At 32.0% G+C, this 19944-nt stretch overlaps 1 long non-coding RNA gene across 1 annotated transcript in view; it reads right to left on the bottom strand.

The window, feature by feature from the left end:
- LOC124535775 overlaps positions 1–19944 on the bottom strand; it is an 89894-nt gene that overhangs the window by 5343 nt on the left and 64607 nt on the right. Inside the window, exon 2 of the long non-coding RNA XR_006966831.1 lies at positions 10581–10625. This is a non-coding gene — a long non-coding RNA (uncharacterized LOC124535775). The remainder of the gene's footprint in view (positions 1–10580; positions 10626–19944) is intronic.

The raw sequence follows: 19944 nt of genomic DNA, 5'->3' as shown, positions 1-19944 counted from the left end.
ACACTCCTCCTCAAAAATCATACAAAATCTTTGATCCTGCATCTGAACCCTATCCGGTCTAGTTGACTTTTGTTCTTGTTTAAGGTAGTTTCTAAACTTAAGCAGAAGTAACGAATAACAGTTCATACATATACACCTCAACATAATGTATCTATACCAGGTTGCAACATAACAAATTTAAGCAGTTAATTCACGATGAATCATTTAAAATGTACACTCACATAATTGAAAACATGGCCTTAAAAATTACAAGAATAAACAAATCATATCAAGGCACTGAATTGAAATTGAAAAATCGAAACTAAACTCTATGATTTTTCCCTAATATTCATATATTTGCTCTTTACATCCAAAACGGAAATTACGTGAAAACAAACGGCCCCATGCGTTCTATACGGCTGGCTTAATGGCGAAATTATGCAAAATGTTCTCTTTATGTTTGTTTGAATTTATCTAAAAAGGGTTTATTAAATAGTTGTACGTGTATTATTTGTTTAATGGTCACGGTTATTTCCTATAATTTTATTATTTATTTTAAACAATGTTAGCTCAAAATAGATACAAATTATAATGAAGCCATCTTTTGAGGAATAATCTACAAATTAAGTTCTAAGATTAGAAATTGTATTTAAAGATAATTTATTCTAAATGCAATCATCAAATGATACATTGTTATCCAAAATCAAGAAAAGACATTGTTGATTTTTGCAGCACTAAAATATGGATATGAATACAAGAACGAACGTTTATTGTTTATGAGGGACAGGAAAGCTGGATCATGCAAACCATTAGTCTCCCGATATTTGCCTTAGCTCTCGTGTACTTCAGCTATCCGCTTTAGAATAATTAATGTTCCATTCAAATCATAAATTCTGAATGCAGTGAATCTGAGATAAATGTTGATTTCATATACATAGCGGTATCAAAACAGGCGATGCAGCAAGATTTGATAAATATAAAAAAGTAAAAATTAACTACAGTTGTTCTGGTGACATTTATGTAGGTAGACTGAGCAATAATAGTCACATGTAAACTGTCTATAGATGTTAATTCGGGAAGAAATATAATGAAATTGTTACCAACCTAATATAAATTGCCATTTTTCTTCAAATTGGAACACAAAATTAGCAAATTGCTGTTTGGCAGTAAAATACATAATAGGATGAGTGGGTGACCCCACAACCAAGTAAGACATTCTGATTCCGACCGATACCTGCTACGTAACTTTGTTTATGTATCGCTAGAATAACTACGCGTTTTGTCTTCGTGTTCTTGTAAAATATTTGATACTAACCGACTCTGAGCGCAAAGGTAAGTATTCACCTAATCTTTCTCATTTCAATCTAGGGAATTCCCGGACTATAGAGAACTCTCATCCAACCCTCTTGCCCATGACGCTTTAACGACGAGACGACGCTTAAATGCAAGGGAAGAGAATGACCGTATTCTTTTGCAACCTTGTCCCCTGTTTCCTTCAGCGGAGGTACCCCTCGCAAAAGAGCTCTTGTAAAATCAGACCTTCTCCAACCAACAGCATTTAGTAACGGAGCATGATTAACGTCATGCTCGGCAACAAGATTCCTAAATAAGTCTATAGATATATACGCTCTAAAATATCCTAAATATGCATGTTTTCCCTAACTAGCAAACTCATGATTAATTGTAAACATAAGTCTAATATCAATCATGAATTATTTGAAACAGTATCCTTTGTATGAGGTTTTCGCAATCCAATTTTTATTTAGACTTATGTTATCACAATATCGGTATCTAATCTAATTTAAACAAAATTAACAACTGCTATTTCACAAGTTTTAGTCGTATGCAAAATATGAGATTAGTCGGTTTAGCGAATTAACGCGAGTGGACCTAACTCTGCATTGTTGCTAATAAAGTTATTGCAGCAACTATAACTTTACATGGCTGTAGAGATATTTTTAAATATTTGTAAAAATGATAAATATCATTTCGAAATTCAATTAATAGTTCTTCCAAATATTAAGATAGTTTGGAATTCTTCAGATTCCTCTAAAGATAGCGTCTGGTAGATAGCAAACCAAATACAATGCGGTAACAGCCTGTAAATGTTCCAATTCTAAGCAAATGTCCCCCACTCCTGTAAATCAGGAAGTTTGTAGCTCGTTGCACCAGACTGCTTAGCTGCAGACAGAATATTTGTATATCCCAAATAGGTTTTTACAAGTTTCGTGACACCAATTTAAGAAAATCAGAAGTAACGACGGTACCACAATAATGTAATTTAAAACAAAAAAAAAAAACGATTTACGCAAATAGTATAATATTAATATTAATTATATTAATTTAAATAATTGTATTTAACTAACATGACTTTGTATTTGTTAAATGTTGAAAAAGAGTAACTACTGAATTTCTTGCCGGTTCTTCTCGGTAGAATCTACTTTCCGAACCGGTGGTAGCTTCACTTAATTGTAAAATGACGATTCAAAAATGCTTGTAAAAGCCTACTTGAATAAAGTTTATTTTGGTTTGATTTGATTTGATTAGACATTATAGGTAAATAAGTAATGAACTTTTTCTAATTAAAAATATTAATTCGAATATTCAAAATATCGCATCTTGCAATTATGCATATTCATTCAAAGAGCTAATTACAATGCTGTGCGCTGTAATATGATTTTGCTAATTAGCTTCATTCATCTTGTGAAATATCTAGTAATTAAGATATGATGCTGATAATAATTCTCAAATGCATCATTAGGATAGCTTTCCTAATCACATATTTGTGAACAAACAATTTAGAATACACAAATATAATTACGTGTATTGACAATTCCCACCTATATAGTCCAATAGGACGTCAATCAAACACTATAGATCACCAAAATTTGACGGAAAGATTATATAGCTTTTATGTTTAATTAATCCAGTAATCCGGATTAATCTAGATTATTAACTTTACTAAATGCGCAGTAAAGCCATGACATAAGATCATAAGTTAGGTTCATTGCTATAAGTTTCAATATGGAATCCTTATCCACGATGAATGTATCTGCATAGAAATAAGTGATAAAATATTGCCCACCGATGTAAATATAAATATTTCTTATCGTTAAATTTTTAACTAAACTCCAGTCCCTTAAATGTTGATCAAATAAAGAAGAACAAATTTGACCAAAACTGAATAACCATTGGCTGATAGAAGCCGATAAAGTAACAAACGATCATTGAACGTTCAAATTAAAAAAACTAATGATCTGAATCTTATTTTAAGTGTAGCTTCCGAAACTGACAGTTCAAATTTGACTTTAGGTATAATCTATAACACTATTCTGTTGTTACAAAACCTGTCAATTATTATTGATTACAGAATTTTACAAATTAACACATATTTCTAAAGGATACGTGCTTCTCTTTATATGGTTTAATACATATAAGTAGATTTAATCTCACGTTTCAGTGTCATCTTTACATTCAAACTCCGAAGTAGTGGTTCCGTACAAGCATTCGTCAGGCGTTATTCAGGCAGTGCGGGCTGGCTTCGGTCCAGCTCTGAAGGTGTTATTTAGGTCATTCATTAAGATGCGGCCTTGTTAAGCGTTGTAAATGACTGCAAGTGGGTTATGCTTTAGTGGTAATGTATAAGGAATGTAATGAATTATTTGGTGGATTAAATTAACAAGACTTAATGTTCCTGGTTCGGATAAAAACAGAGTACGAGAGACTAAGGATTATTCTGGTGTTAGAGAAACATTTGGTATGAAACAATGTTGCCAGTTCAAATTGAGTTATTTTTTTTTACTTTCATTCGAAAGGAGAAGTAACTGTCAACTAATTGGAGCTGACTCTTAACCAAGTATAGTAAGTTTATGTGCTGACAAGCATCAGTATATATATTCATATTCATAGGAAGACCTTCTAATGCGCCACATGACAAACCACTACCAGTAGATGTTAGAACTGTAAGAAATATTATTTAATGATTTTTGGAATTTCACTGGAAATCCATCAACCTCTATTGAATTATAGATTAAGCATAGCAGAGTCATATCCACAGTTTAACAGTGTGGACCTTATCCTAACAATAGGTCAGACTCTTGTTTAACTTAGTATTAGAACAACTGGCCAATTAATAAAATGTATTGACCATTGCTTCGGAAGTTAAAAATAGAATGTATTCACGAATAAGTTAATATACTACTGGTTATTATGAGTAAGAATTTATTTTACGATTTTATACACTGTATCGCTTATTCGTCTAATTAGTACACGACAATATATTATAAGTGACGTTTAATAATAATAATATGGATATTAAATGAAATCGGTGGTTGTCAAGCTTAAATGCACTCCTAATGAATAAAATATTGGATTAAATACAAAACATTAATTTAAAATAATTAGAAGCTACGATACTAAAAAATGTGTACTTCGTTTGAATATTTATTTATGGTGACATTCAAATTATTTATAAAATAATAAAAATCTCAAATGCTTATCTATCTATTCTGACCTCCGCGGTAATCACTTAGAAACTTATTTTAGATTTATATGAATCTATTACTTGATTAAGTAATCTTTTTGACATTTAAAAATTGTTAAAGTGCATACAAGAATATAATACACGAACGAACTTCAGCCAAGAGAATACTTTTTCCTGTAAACAGAAACTTATCAACGTCACAGCTACAAAAACCGAAGATTTGTTCCAACTCAGTCGTACAATCGCTACCAAAAGTTAGTAAATTCAAAGCTAAAACCACAGACACGTCACATCTAGTCTTATCTTGACACATTTTGGTCGTAACACTAATGAGACTAGGGCATTTAGGCTGACGTTTTAATTAAAAGAACTAAAACGTACTATATAATGAGATATATCTGCAATTTGCTCTGTATACTATGTGATGATAATATTAATCGTTTGTCACTTCGACTATTTATGACCGATTTATGGATCTACTGTTATTACGGAAATAAGTAACAGCCTGTCAATTTCCCACTGCTGGTCTCCTCTTCCATTAAGGAGAGGGTTTGGAACATATTCCACCAGGCAGTTCCAATGCGGGTTGGTGAATGCGGAATGCACATGTGGCAGAATTTCGATGAAAATAGACACATACAGGTTTCATCACGATGTCTTCCTTCACCGCCGAGCACGAGATGAATTATAAACACAAATTAAACACACACACATATATATATATATATATACCTGCTTTACCCGCCCGCTTCGCTGGGCATTACATTAATGTTACATTAAAAGCCAAAAAGATATATAGTGGTGCTTGCCTGGATTTGTTCCCGCAATCATCGGTTAAGATGCACGCGTTCTAACCACTGTACTGAAAGTAACTCTGCTTAATGATCAAATCAATGCATAGTTTATTGTACTAGTAAACACATATTTTAGTCATTTTTAAGAAATACGCACAAGAGACAGTCTTATCGTTAAAACAGCGATGCCTTACAGTTGTGAAATCAAACAGATATAGAATGAGCTAAGGGTGTACAAAGTATATAAACATAATATAAAAATACGTTAAAATTAAATAATGTAATAAACATAATATTTGTGCATACAATTAGATATAAATAAAATTTAAAATTGAGAAATTCTCGCTAAAATATACAACACGAAAGTGCCAGATTAATGTTTTCATCATTATTGATCTGTTCCCTTTTCATCCAAACCAAACGACTGTTAAACAATTTTATTTTAAAAAAAAACAAGCTTAAACATCTAGGATGGAAACGATAAATCAATAAACGCTGATCGAGTGAAGCTTCGGCCGACAACAAATTATTTAACTAATTACAAACATGCAGTAGCGAAGTAAAATAACCTTAATGACTGAGTTATCTAGATCAGCATTGATAGACATTACTATACCTGTCATAGCTACATCTGGGGGCACGGCAGTGCCCCCACCAAGTCGAGCAAAAAAGCGGCACGGCCGTACCATCCTTTTCTCGAAGCAATTCAGGCCATTTTCGACCCCCTGTAACTTCGTTGTGGATAAAACTAGAAGACTGAATTTTCAGTAACCATGCAGGCATTGTAATGACACGGTATATTTCAAATTTCATTCAATTTGAACCAGTAGTTTAAGAATTATAACGGGTCAAAGTTTCTTAATTTTGTCACTCACTCACTGACTGACTCACCGATCATCAAAATTCTAAGGCACTTCTAGCAGACCTAGAAGCTTCAAATTTAGAATATAAGTAGTGTTTGGTGTATGAACCAAGGAAAAACTAAAATAATTAACAAATTGATAAAATTAAAAAAAAAATTACAAATGCAAAGGAAGATTATTTATTATATTATTATAATAACAATATAATAAATTTATTATATTAATAAGCTTTCGAAAATGTTTGTTAATTGTGTAATTACGTTCTCAACTAGTGCACACATATCATTACAAGACCAGACTAAACTATGACCATGTTTCTTTACATTTCCAAAGACCGCTTCTCCTGTATTTATTTATTATTTTATAATATTATTAAATATTTGGATGTTATATATTATTATTTTTAATAATAAAATTAATATTATTAATAATAATATATATATATTAATATTTTAGTGTAATAATTACATAAAATATGGATATCGGTTCTGCAGTATTTACATCCGGTCAAGCTTACGTGGCACTTTCGAGAGTTACAAGTCTGGGCGGTTTACATCTAATTAATATCGACTTTGGAAGTGTTAAAGCGCAGGAATCCTCAATTTGTGAATACAACAGACTAAGAAGCATTTACAGTCCAGATTTGTCAAAAATTTTAACATCAAGGCCTCCCAGAAAAACACAGAGAGACAGGGAGTGGGCTCTTAGAAAAACTGTAGCTGAAGCTCAAGAAGTAGTACCGGAAAAGAGAAAACGGAAGGCTACCTACAAAAATAAGAAAAGTTAATAAGTCAGAGAGAGGGCTTTAAGAAAATTCGCTGCTGGTGGATATAAGTAGAAGGTACCGAAAGGAAAAAAAGTAGAACTGTCTACAAAATACAAAAAGAAATGAGATCCCATCAAAAACAATACTTGTCAAAAAAACCAAATCTCGCAACTCAGTTGTTCTGCGGTAAAAAGTTGTGAGATCCGTGTAATACCAAGTCTTATCCATGTAATACTTAAGCGACTTCCTTACTTCTACTTTGACTTCCTGTCTTAATACGTCCTCTCCCTAAGACCACGATCGTGGTCATTATATTGACTTGGTCATCGCACTAAATAATTTAATTAACACGTGTTTTCATGCGATGGCCGAGTCAATATATGATGATTAGAATCTTGTTCATATTGCATTTAATTTATTTGGTAGATCCAGATCTTTTCTTTCACATAACTTGTATTTCACAGATCCGTTTAGTATGCTTTGCAGACCCGTTTACATAAATATCTCTTATAAATAAATCTACGGTTAGATATGAAGTGTATATCTGTGCTTCGGTATGAAATTAACTTGGTGGTAGGGCTTTGTGCTAGCCCATCAGGAAAGGTATCACACACTCATCCAATATAATACTGCTAAACAATAGTAATTAGTATTTTGTAGGTTTGAAGGGTGAGTGACCCAGTGTAACTACAAATACATGGGACATAACAGGCGACTCACATGCTCGTCCTATACCTATACCATAAAAAAGCCAGGATCATTACACGTGCAAGGATATTTTTTTTAACTTTGCCTTGAACGCTTAGCAGTAAATGTTAAGCACAACGAATTCATGTTTCCGAGTAATTTATAGCAATCGAAGTAATTTATAAGGATAAAACTATTTCGCCGGCTGTACATAAACGTGTAACGTACGTAAATAAGCCGAGAAGTATGAAAGAAGTCTCATTTGCCGAGAGTGTTTCACTCGCGTCGACTAAAGGTCCCATTTGTTAGGCCGCGATGAGTTTGCTCAAGCATTTTTAGGTATGGGGTACACTGAGAGTATATTTATTTACAACATGTACTTTCACAGTTGATCGCTTTGAAGGAATCAGTGTGTGTCATTGTATGAACTGAAGGATATTTCCAAATCTGTGAAGTTAATAAATCCTTCTTGGTACGAGTAAATAATCAACAATAATAATTCGAAAGTATTAAAAAAGAAAATTAACAAATAAGGAATTTTATTCAATACAAGATTAAATAGATATTAAAAAAGCGTGGAGCTAATTCAATCGCGCCTTTAATAAAGCTACGCTAATAATAAACCAACTTAAATAAGTTTTTTTCTAAGTATATACGAATGTTATATAATTTTAAATTTTTACTGTTTTCACTTTACGAAATAATATACGAAAATAAATATATCATTAGACGTAAATATTAATTAAATTAAAGAATATTACATTACATGCTCTAAATTTATTTTTAAATTAAAATTTTGATTTAATTACAAATTCTCTGTGCAGTAAGTTTTAATTGATTTATTAAAATTATTCATATTTTCAAACGTGATAGAAATTACATTGAAATTACCCAAAAAAGCGACACTTGAAATCACTTGAATCCAATCTCATTGCATCAGAAACTTTACTTGAATAATGTCCAAGAATATTTCCTCTTCTATACGCCGCGATATACCTTTATATTTTTTTACTGCCAACCGTACAGTTTCTAGTAATTACAGTTTCTCATTTCGGTGACTTCGCATGAACAAATGAAAACCCCTAATTACTCTAAGTCTTCTGACTTCTCTGTACATCTTTAAGTTTCTTTTTAAATACATTTATTTCCTTCTCTCCAGAATATTACGTTTGTACCTTTTGACTTTCCTCTTGACGTTATATATTGACTTTTATATTTCCAATACATTACTTTTCATTTAATAAATTAAATAGATCTATATTTATTAGTATTTTAGTCTATACTTGGTTGGACTAAATGCAAGCCTGTCTGGGTACCACCTACTCATCATGATAATATTTTCTATCGCTAAACAAACATACTGTCTGATTATGATTTGGAGGGTGAGTGAGGTAACAGGTGTAAGGGACAAAGCATCTTAGCCCCAAAATTGGGACGTTGTCGATAAGATGAGGAATGAATGATATTACCTACCACCGATAACTATGTACAGTGGTGACCACTCACATCACCTGATGGTGACCGATTTGCCACAATAGTGTTATATCTGTAATATTAATATTTACTGCATTATTAAAAAAAAAATATGTGTCGACATATATATTCTAGCCTCCTTGGTTTTCATATGTCCTAAACCCAAAGCTGTCTCAGAAGAATTAGTATGTACGTTCGCTGTCGCAAATATTTTCTACTTAATTTTGTTTAATGTCATGTATTATTTATTGTAGACGTATTATTTATGTTATCAAATTATTATTTTTTAATATACTTCTAATCCTAACTGCTCTAGAATAATATTCAACCCTACTTATATAATGATTACAAAATATATATACTATTATATATACATAACACAATCAGTATCGTGCCAAGCGTTAGCAAGATATATTAGCGTAGTACGGACGGATATATCGCTGTCTCGATCCAGATTGTATTACCGCACGATGCACGTGTTTTTATTTCGTATGTTTTCTAAAAATTCTTATTCAAATTGTGAAATGTAAACGGTTTTTTTTTTCGATATTTATCTTAAATTTCATTTATTATTACTATTTATATACTTTACATACTTAAGAAAATATTATGAATTATCAAAGTTGTAAATATTTTATTGTATTTTGAATAAACTTTCACAATAATTTGATAGTTTACAATTGCGCGAAATAGATTATAATAATTTTTTTGTATATGTTACATCGTCAATGTGCCACCAACCTTGAGAACTAAGATGTTATGTCCCTTGTGCCTGTTGTTACACTGGCTCACTCTCCCTTCAAACCGGAACACAACAATACTGAGTACTGTTATTTGGCTGTAGAATAATTGATGAGTGGGTGGTACCTAACCAGACAGGCTTTCGCAAAGCTCTACCACCAAGTAATCTTACGATATTTACTATTTTACGGTGATATATATAGCCTTATAAATATGTTAATACTAAACAGCTATATTTAGTATTAGTTTTCTTCCGGTTTGAAGGCTGAGCTGGTGTGAGTTGAGCTCGTGCAACACAGACACAAAGAACATAAAACCTTATTTTAGAAAACCCTTTAGATAACCCGCCTCCGCAATTTTTCTTTTCTCTCCGGTAAAACGCATTTCCGGCTTTCCCCCCAACCCACCAGCGCCTAGTGCCCGGAATACACAATAAAAAGCCAGCGGTATCTACTTCGTCTTTGCAAAAGCCGTCATGGAATCGTTAGCTATCATAACAGCTAACATACCCTTACAGATGACCTACGCAATTTACTCAACTGTACGTATAACGTCACAATACTTTTAGACGAATTGTAATCATTCTACAAATTAAAGAATGATTTCTCGAAGCGCTATTGATAGATTTCCCTATGAGAAGTTTATATAAATGTAGCATTTATGTTATAAAAATACTATACTTTCAATTATAAATTAAGTCAATTATAAATATAAGATATCCTATACTTAGTATAATTAATGTGCCTCATAACGATACTTATAATTACTGTTAATAATAAAATTATATACCTTACCTCAATGCATTGGCAGGAAGTCGATGTTCGGGATAAAAACGCAATCTGAAATAAGAAATATACTTATTAATATATACTTGTTATTATTTAATTAATTTTACTGTAATGATTTAGTCGAATTATATAATTTTATGTTTCATTAAATTAGATTAACTTATTATACGAATGAAATATTATCAGGCTTTAATATAATATAATATCTTAAACACAATATGGTATATACTGGTAATACCGCTATGCTATTTATATTAAATGGCATACGGCACATATAAATTAAATTATTTTAATATTCACATGTATGTGTATTATTTATATAATTACACTTACATACACGTCCTAAAAGATTTAATTAAAATCATGTTATGGTTATGTTTGTCAAAAGTTTGGCATAAACAATTTATACCGAAGGGATCCCAACTAATCCACATGACTTTGTTAATCTTTCACAAATTTGACGCCTCCAACTTACGAGAATTAATAGAAGACATATTGTCTTAATATAATACACCTAGTATTAAAAATCTCGACTTAAAATATCAATATTTCATGTAATAAGCAAGTGTGATTTTGTAAATTACTTGTAACACAATACAATACAGTAATGTCACAATTACATAGCATAAAACAAAGTTGCTTACCGCTGTCTATGCCTATGTACGCTTAGATCTTTAAAATTACGCAATGGATTTTAATGCGATTTTTTTTAACAAATAGAGTGATTCGTAAGGAAGGTTTTTGTATATAATTCATGGACAATATACTAAATAAACAATGATAATTTTAGATGTTTCTAATTTGATGTCATTAATAAACAAATTCTGTAGAATATTTAGTTTCAATCTTGCACCCGTGTGAAGCCGGAGCGGATCACTAGTTGAGATATAAAATTGTTTCCTACATAATAATAAAATGAAAAAAAGAAGTAATAATATCTTTAATATCATTATTAATAGTCATCTGTAAACTTTTTTATAATATATGTACGTAATCTATTATTTTTATGAAATGAATTAATATATATTTTTGTTCTATTTTTTTTTGTCTAAAGCTACTTGTTTTTGGTTGTGTACATTATACAATGAACGGTGCATTTAAAACTGTCAATGTCCCTCAAAATCCTTTCAAAACGTGAGACCAAGACGACTGTCCAAGAAAGTGCAAACAATTTCACCTCCCACATTCAAAGCGTGAAAACATACAATGTGTACACGTCAGACAAAACAACGCTCTCAACGGTGACATTTACGACGCTAATCATAAAGGCCATAATCCCGTGACGAAAGTCAGACTCAGAAATCCCAGTTTGTATAGTCGATTCGTCCAACTCAAAGTTGACGCTTAGAACTAGCGCAATTGTTACATTGTATACAATTGTTTTATATTAGTTTAAATATCTTTGTTTTCCTTGTAAAGTCATAGGTTACGAGTGAAGTTACAAATAAACATTGTTTTAGTGTTCAGTTAATACTGAACACTCAAAAACAAGACAAATGTCTTGTTTCATATTATAATACTAGCTGTGCCAGCGACCTTGTACGCGTTTGAATTTAACAAAAAAAAATTTAGCCTAAGTTTCTCCTTATTATATCAATTATCTGCCGGTGATAGTCCCATTAAAATCCTCAGACGTTCCAAAGATTACCCGGAACAAACAGACAGACAAACAAAAATTGTAAAAAAATGTTATATTGGTATATGTACTGTATACACATTCATATGTAATAAGTAAAAAAAGGCTATTTTTAATATTACAAACAGACACTCCAATTTTATTATATATGTATAGATAAACATTGCTGACGACTTAAATTACCTTTCTCAAAATTCAATATGAACGAGAAAGTAATTTTTGTTACGTGAATTACCTATCTTTGAAGTAACTCTGACTTTTAAATATAATATTCATAGATATTAAGAAGAACTTACATTTCAATACATAGAAGCAAAAGTTTAATTAGATTTTTATATTACACAAACACTTAAATTAGTAATATTTTCAGCAAAGCTTACTAAAACAGAGCTGAGATGGCCCATTGGTTAGAACATGTGCAAGATGCATCAATCATCATCATGCAATCAATGATTTCGGGTTCAAACCCAGGCAAGCACAACAATATAAATATGAGCTTAATTTGTGTTTATAATTCATCTCGTGCTCGGAGGTGAAGATAAACATCGTGAGTCTAATTTCATTGAATACTGCCACATGTGCATTTTACCAACCCGCATTGGAACTGCGTCGTGGAATATGTTCCAAGCCCTCTCCTTAATGGAAGATTGATTTTTCCAGCAGTGGGAAATTTACAGGCTGTTACTTTTTACTAAAACGTGTTCCAAATAAATGCTTGAAAATACCACCTAGTTGGAAGGTATGCTACCGCTATATAGCAATACTTAATATTTTTGTGTAACGGTTTAAAGGGTTAGTAAGCCAGTCTAACTACAGGCCCAAGGGACATATTAATGTATTTGCTCTTGGTTGTTGATTAACTGGCAATCTGATTGGTAATACCTTTTATAGCAGCAATCTATATAGATCATTGTTGTGACCCCGTGGTGACCACTTACTCCTAGAAGGCCTATTTTCTCGTACGACCTACCAATATTATAAAAAAATAATTAACTTATGGTTATTTCTATACAATATGCTTTACATTTAATGTAGCTTATTGAAGTAATAGGTCAATTATCATCTCTCTAAAAGAAGTTATTTTGAAACAGATCCTAACACGCCGTTCCGTTGTCGTTTAATAGATACCGATATATAAAAACTATTTGGTGATTGTCCTAGATTGAACCGTCAGTCGTCAGTCAAGGTTCAAGTATTTTAGCCTTCGGGCTATTCAAAATAAATCTATGAATGAATATTAATGTGTATTGTTTTTGATAATATCATAAAGCAAAATAAAAAATAAGCAAAGTCAGAAAAGGCACAGCTATTTAATTTTGTTTTACAATCATTCTGTTTACATCTCGTGACAAAACAATAAATTCAAACAATTTCACTTCAAAACAAATCTAATTTCACGTATAATAAATATGAATAACATTCCGCTAACATGATTTACTAACATATAAAGTAAATTGGAACGATTTCGTCTCATCGTGTATTCCGAAATGTGTCATGATATTTAGCTTTACAGAATTCATTCCTTAATGTTTCCCGAATTTTCTTTCCTAAGCTGTCTTGTCAGTGGCGTCCTAGAGATAATATATGTGAGTCTTTATCCACTCGCAATGCTGCGCCGTAGACGTCTCAACCCTCGTCATATCTCGTTAATGGTAGATTACTGGTATTTTTCGGTAATAAAGAAATCATGAAAATTGCATGGTAAGGGATTTTTTTTTTTGCTTAATACGTATCGTACGAGGAATTTAATATTACTTCGTGGTTTGTTACATTCAGTATCCAATTTTTCTTTACTTGTGTTATGGAAAATCAGATGTAATTACGGTAACACAAACACTCTGGGTGTTGACCCCACCCACTGACCTATATCATAAAAATATTCACCAGGTACATAATTATTACAATAAATAAATTTTGGACAACATCACATACATTACTCTGATCCCAATGTAAGTAGGTAAAGCACTTGTGTTAGGGCAAATCGGAAGGAGCGACAGTATCACAAACAATCAGAACCAAGGCAATATCGATAAATAATGAACTTTTTCTACATTGACTCCGCCGGGAATCGAACCCAGGACCTCGTCGGATACCCATGAAAACCGGTGTACACCTGTATCTACAACCTACTCGACCGCGGTCGTCGAATTATTTTATTAGCTTTCAATTTATTTTATTACATTTAATTGAATTTAAAATTGTCAATACATTCAAAATTAACAATAGTGTTTAAATAATTATTGCCTCTTATTATCCTTGTAACGTTGGTATTGTTAAATGTAGCATGTTAATTGTGAAAAATTCGTAAAACATATCTTCCATGAGCGATGTTCTTCGATATTTTCCAAATAATATTCTCAGCCGAAAATAGAAGTTGGGAAACATTCAAATGCACGAATATCGTAGCGATCCTCCGCTGACTTATACTTCACTTACAATGTGAAATCGAATACATTTTCTTTACGAGCAACTTTTAGCCCTAACATTGAGAAATTCCCTGCGTTCACATAAATCCCTGAAGATTGAACACTGTTCCCCGAACAGCTCACTGTGATATTGTCATTACCTATAATTTTGAATATTTAAGTCAAATAAAGGACACCAGTTACGAGAATTATTTTCGAAATGTTGGCAATACAATTAGAACTGTGTGACATGGTGTTAAGTATTGAATTTGATCGTTTGTTGGAAAGACAAAGTGGAAACGATTATGTAAATATTGCTCTAATGACGTCATCATGGTCTCTACAGCCTCGATACGTGAAAGAATTAGAAAATGTATTATTGGGAATTGTCATGACTACAAATGTTGTGACAAAGTTTACTTTACAGAATAGTTTTTCCACGAGATTTAGTCCTGATTTTAATATGATTGGAAATTGTATAACGCCATACCTATATTTGAAGTAAAATAAAAAATGTCGCAGTCCATAAATTTCACACTGCTGGGTTAAGGCCTCCTCTCCTTATTTGGAACATATTCCACGCTGTTCCAATACTTATTGGTGGAATGCAAATGTGGCAGAATTTCGATGACATAAGACACATGCAGGTTTCACGATGTTTTCCTTCACCGCCAAGCACGAGATGAATTATAAACACAAATTAAGCACTTATACATATAATGGTGCTTGCTATGTTAAAAATGGTGCTTTCCTGGGATCGTACCCGAAATTATCGGTTAAGATGTACGCGTTCTAACCACTGGGCTTAGCATCTGCTATACCTATATTTATTGATTTTAAATTATTGTAAATTGCTTGATGATACCTCTCCAGGAAATATTCAAAACAGTTCCGAATTTGAATAAACCGTCAAAGCCGTTCCATTAGTCCTCCAAAGCAATATTTATTACTTTGTTTACTATAAATAAGAACGGATACGAAACGTTGAATAAAATGCGTAGATCTTACCAAATATTTTAAGGGTGTAATTTAATATATGTGATACCAAATCGTTTATTTGATTATTTTACATTTGCATCTATCTCAAACTTCTGCTAAATACACATATTATAATTATAAAAATACGTTTCTTCTGGTCCAAGAACTGCAAATCCACCTAGAAATTTATCACTCATTCAAAACGAACTCGGACGGCAAACAAAAATACTTAATTCAGTTTTTTTTCGGCTTAGAGAGTGAGTGAGTCAGGGTAGTATGTGCATGTTGCATAAACGATTTTGGTTCCAGGAGTAGAAGTAATGTATGGAAATCAATATTTCTTGTATTTTTTTCCAGACTGTAAATTTAAAATATCATGTCCATTTTGTCCTAGAAAAGCCGAAACAGCAAAATTGGTAAAATTGTAAATCGTATTTAGTAGTCTAATAACCATAAGGTAATTATTTTGTTCAGTCAAAATTTTGAAACAAAGATTGCGTCAACATATATTACATGTATACGATGTTTATTTATACATATATTTAAGTCAAATTAATATCAACCAATCCCTGCTAACCACTCGATATTTCTCGCGAGAGTATGTTAGGAGACATACTCGAGAAGCCACAAAGTTGGAGTACTTTGGAGTACTTCAAACTCCACTCACTTTCTTCGTCGATTTTTAGATCGATAATCTTTGTATCACTTGTCAAATTTCTCATAAGCCCTTACAACATAACATACATTTGTTTTATCTAAATGGAAGTAGATAAATAATAAAGTAGATAAGATACCACAAACAATCAGACCCAAGACAGCACAGAAAACGAATGATTTTTTTCTACACCGACTCGGCCGGAAATCAAACCCAGGATTTTGGGGTGGCGTACCCATGAAAACTGGCGTACATACTACTCGACTACAGAGGTCATCATTATATTTTTTTTAATACAAATATTACATTCGTGTTCCTCAACCGTATTGTATTGAGTCGTATTTATTAAAAAACATCCATCAATCACTTTTAACGAAACATTATCAATTCGGGACGCGCTGGCTACGTTGTGATTAATGGGACAATGATCAAGATGATCGATCGCTGAATGAATTGACATTTGAACCGCTAATATTAGCATGTCATAAATAGATACGGTCAAGAATTTGCAATTGAAAACTTATAATAGAACGAGATGGTATGAATAAATAAATATGAGACAACATCACATACATTACTCTGATTCCAATGTAAGTAGCTAAAGCACTTGTGTTATGGAAAATCAGAAGTAACGACGGTATCACAAATACCCAGACCCAAGACAATATAAAAAAACTAATGATAATCTACATCGACTAGGTCGGGAATCGAACCCAAGACCTCGGAGTCATACCCATGAAAATCAGTGTACACACCACTCAACTGCGGAGGTCGTCAAAACCAATATTATCAAAAAAAAAATATTTATGACGCGTAGGAAAAAATGAAAACTCGTGTAACTTAATACACGTGGCAGTAGCGAAACCTTTTTGGGTCAGTGTCAATTGAGCATTTCAGTAAACTTTGCATGTAAGCGATTTACTCGAATTCGTTATTGAAGTTTTGCTCATATACACCCGAAACAGCTTACATTGAAAAAATGCAATATATTCGACGTAGGAATTCTTTTGAAACTATTTAGCGTACGGGTCTTGGGATAATAATTAAATAAGTATCTTAATTTAATGTAATAATATAATAAGCGCAATTTCTTTACGGAATCAAGACTTTAACTAAACTTTGGGTTTTCGAAAAAATCAAATTTGCACAACAAAACCACCATAAGCATCAAACATTGTACAATCCAATTTTGAGGTCTTTTGGATACCAACTCTATATATTTACACCAAATCTTGAGAGTACTCGGAGAGTAGCTGTTTATTTTAATAAAAATCTTTATTTTCATCTCCGAAATTCCGATTTACCAATGAAAATATCATATAATTTTTTAAGGTTACTAAAATTACTGATGTCTTCCTGAAATCATTTCGTGAAGACGTCCAATTTGCAAATCTATTCAATAGAAGATTATTATTATTATTCAAAACTTCACCAAGGTATTATATACGCAATCGCAGGCAATCCCTTTTCTGTCACTTTTATGACTAGATTTTGGGGTTGGGGATCTGATACGATCGTAGATATATCAGACTTAAGTAGAAAACTCATGTAGTTTACAAGATTCGAGACTCTGACTCTATAATGACCTAACTGTGTTACTGCAGACAATCTCTCTATATAAAAACTAACAGCTATTTTTGACGGAATCAGACAAATACTAAGAATTAGCACCCTAAAATCAGCTATTAGACCAACAAAGTATGCAATGAAAATTTACTTAACTCGAAATTTTACACAGGCTAATAAGTTAGGCTTGAATGTGAAATAAATTACCTTTTCCTTAGAATTAATTTTCTTTTTTATTACAATTGAACCTTATTTGTCATTGCGGGTACAGCTAGCTTAATAGTTAAGATGAATTTGCACAAGTAACTTTTTTATAGTTCGTAATAACTTACATAAAGCATTAAACTCATTAATAATAATAATGACCGTCGGTTCCCGTGTTTCCGTTGACAGCGAATTAAAAAACGATTTTCTACAAACAATTAATTTTCATCAATTAAGAACGTTCGTTTCAATGCGTCTTTGAGTCCGGAGGTTTATTTTGTTTCAGAGAATTGATTTTACATTTTGACTTTCTTATATTTTATACATCATATTTTATCCTTAAATTTTTAGTGATATTTAAAAAATGGTAAGGCCTTTTTTGAAACCGTTTGAGTTAATTCCCTCCACACATCATTATAAAAAATTTCTCTGGTTTGGCAAGAGAGACTTTAAAAAATCCATCTTAGTTCTCAATATTGCTGGTGATGAGAAACGGTTAATATTCCTTATACCAATATCTATGGCCAGTCATGAACTATCACGTGACGCATTTATAGGCCGCTCGCCTTCTTTCTGATATATTTTGATAACATCTTAATTCCTATAGTTGACGAGAATTGGTGAGTCAAAATTTTCTTAAAATCATTTCCCTATAGTGACTAATCATCAGGTGACCTTTTTCTAAACTGTCGAGATAAAATTAAAAAAATATATATTTGACCATTGAGAAATCAAATTTATTTTATTATTTATTTTTCTATTTTACTTAGAGGGCAAATGAAATCCCGGGAGCAGCTCCATCAACTAATTGCTATTTAAAACAGATTAAATCAAATGATGTTTTGTATTCGCGGTTTCTTTTTCGTATTTTCAGAACGTAATTCAAACAAACAAATTGAAATATTCTCAACGCTTAAATGCTACCACAAATAATACCCTTTATCAAGAAATGATAACCTTCACCAAGTAATAAACCCATACTAAAATTAGGCAGACTTTAGCCCTAGAAGTGCAGTTAACATTTTATTATAGGCACTTCGAACCGACGACTTGCCTGTTTATTATCATAATAAATTACATTATATCACGTCTTTATACCGCACTTAACGCCTTACAAGACAATGTCCCGCGAAATACAAGTTAATATCTCCTCACTTGATTTTATTATGTATCAGGGCTATAACGTACCAGCGATATTAATCGTATAAGCCTTGATACGTGCCTATCATAAAGCCCGAATTCGAGTCATAAAATTATAACATGTAACCGTACGTCATTGTGAAGATAAGCTCCGTTGCTTTATCAACATTTTAAAATAGAAAGAAGTCACGGTATATTTTATACGAATATATTATAGTACACAAGTGAGGAACTACAAGAGATGAGGCTTTACGTGATTTCAGAGGCTCGGGTATTCACTTTCGACTATCAAAATGAAATTTCTATGACACAATCAAGTAACATTTTTTTGGCCTGATTTTGGGTTTGAATCAAGAGCTCAGGATTTGCTTTTAGCCATTATACTAACAAAGCAGATAAGATACATTAATGATACAGAAAATGTAATGTCACATAAACGAATAAAAAAAAACTCTATAAGCACCCATAATAGGCTAATAGTTACTATAACTGTTCTAAGACATTAGTTCAAAGAAAGCACTGAATAAGCAACGGTGTTAGAGTTTCATATCTTAAAGGTAAATTTGTTATCTTTTTCTTATACAATTTTATTTAATGGAGATTTATTTTCTCTTCTTTCTCCTCCTGTACTAATTGAGATTGAAGTTAGTATCAATATGAAATGCCTGTAATACCGTATCATTGGACTAGCCTTCCTACATCAATGAAAAAAATATATTTACTTCAGTTTACATAAGATGGAAAATGGGCCACTTAGTGTTAAATGATCACCTGGCAGATACCTAC

The sequence above is a fragment of the Vanessa cardui genome, chromosome 15 (genome assembly GCF_905220365.1).
Source record: "Vanessa cardui chromosome 15, ilVanCard2.1, whole genome shotgun sequence".
NCBI classification, from domain to species: Eukaryota; Metazoa; Arthropoda; class Insecta; order Lepidoptera; family Nymphalidae; genus Vanessa; species Vanessa cardui.
Note: the sequence above shows the minus strand (reverse complement) of the source record. Positions and strands in the feature narration are given on the sequence as shown.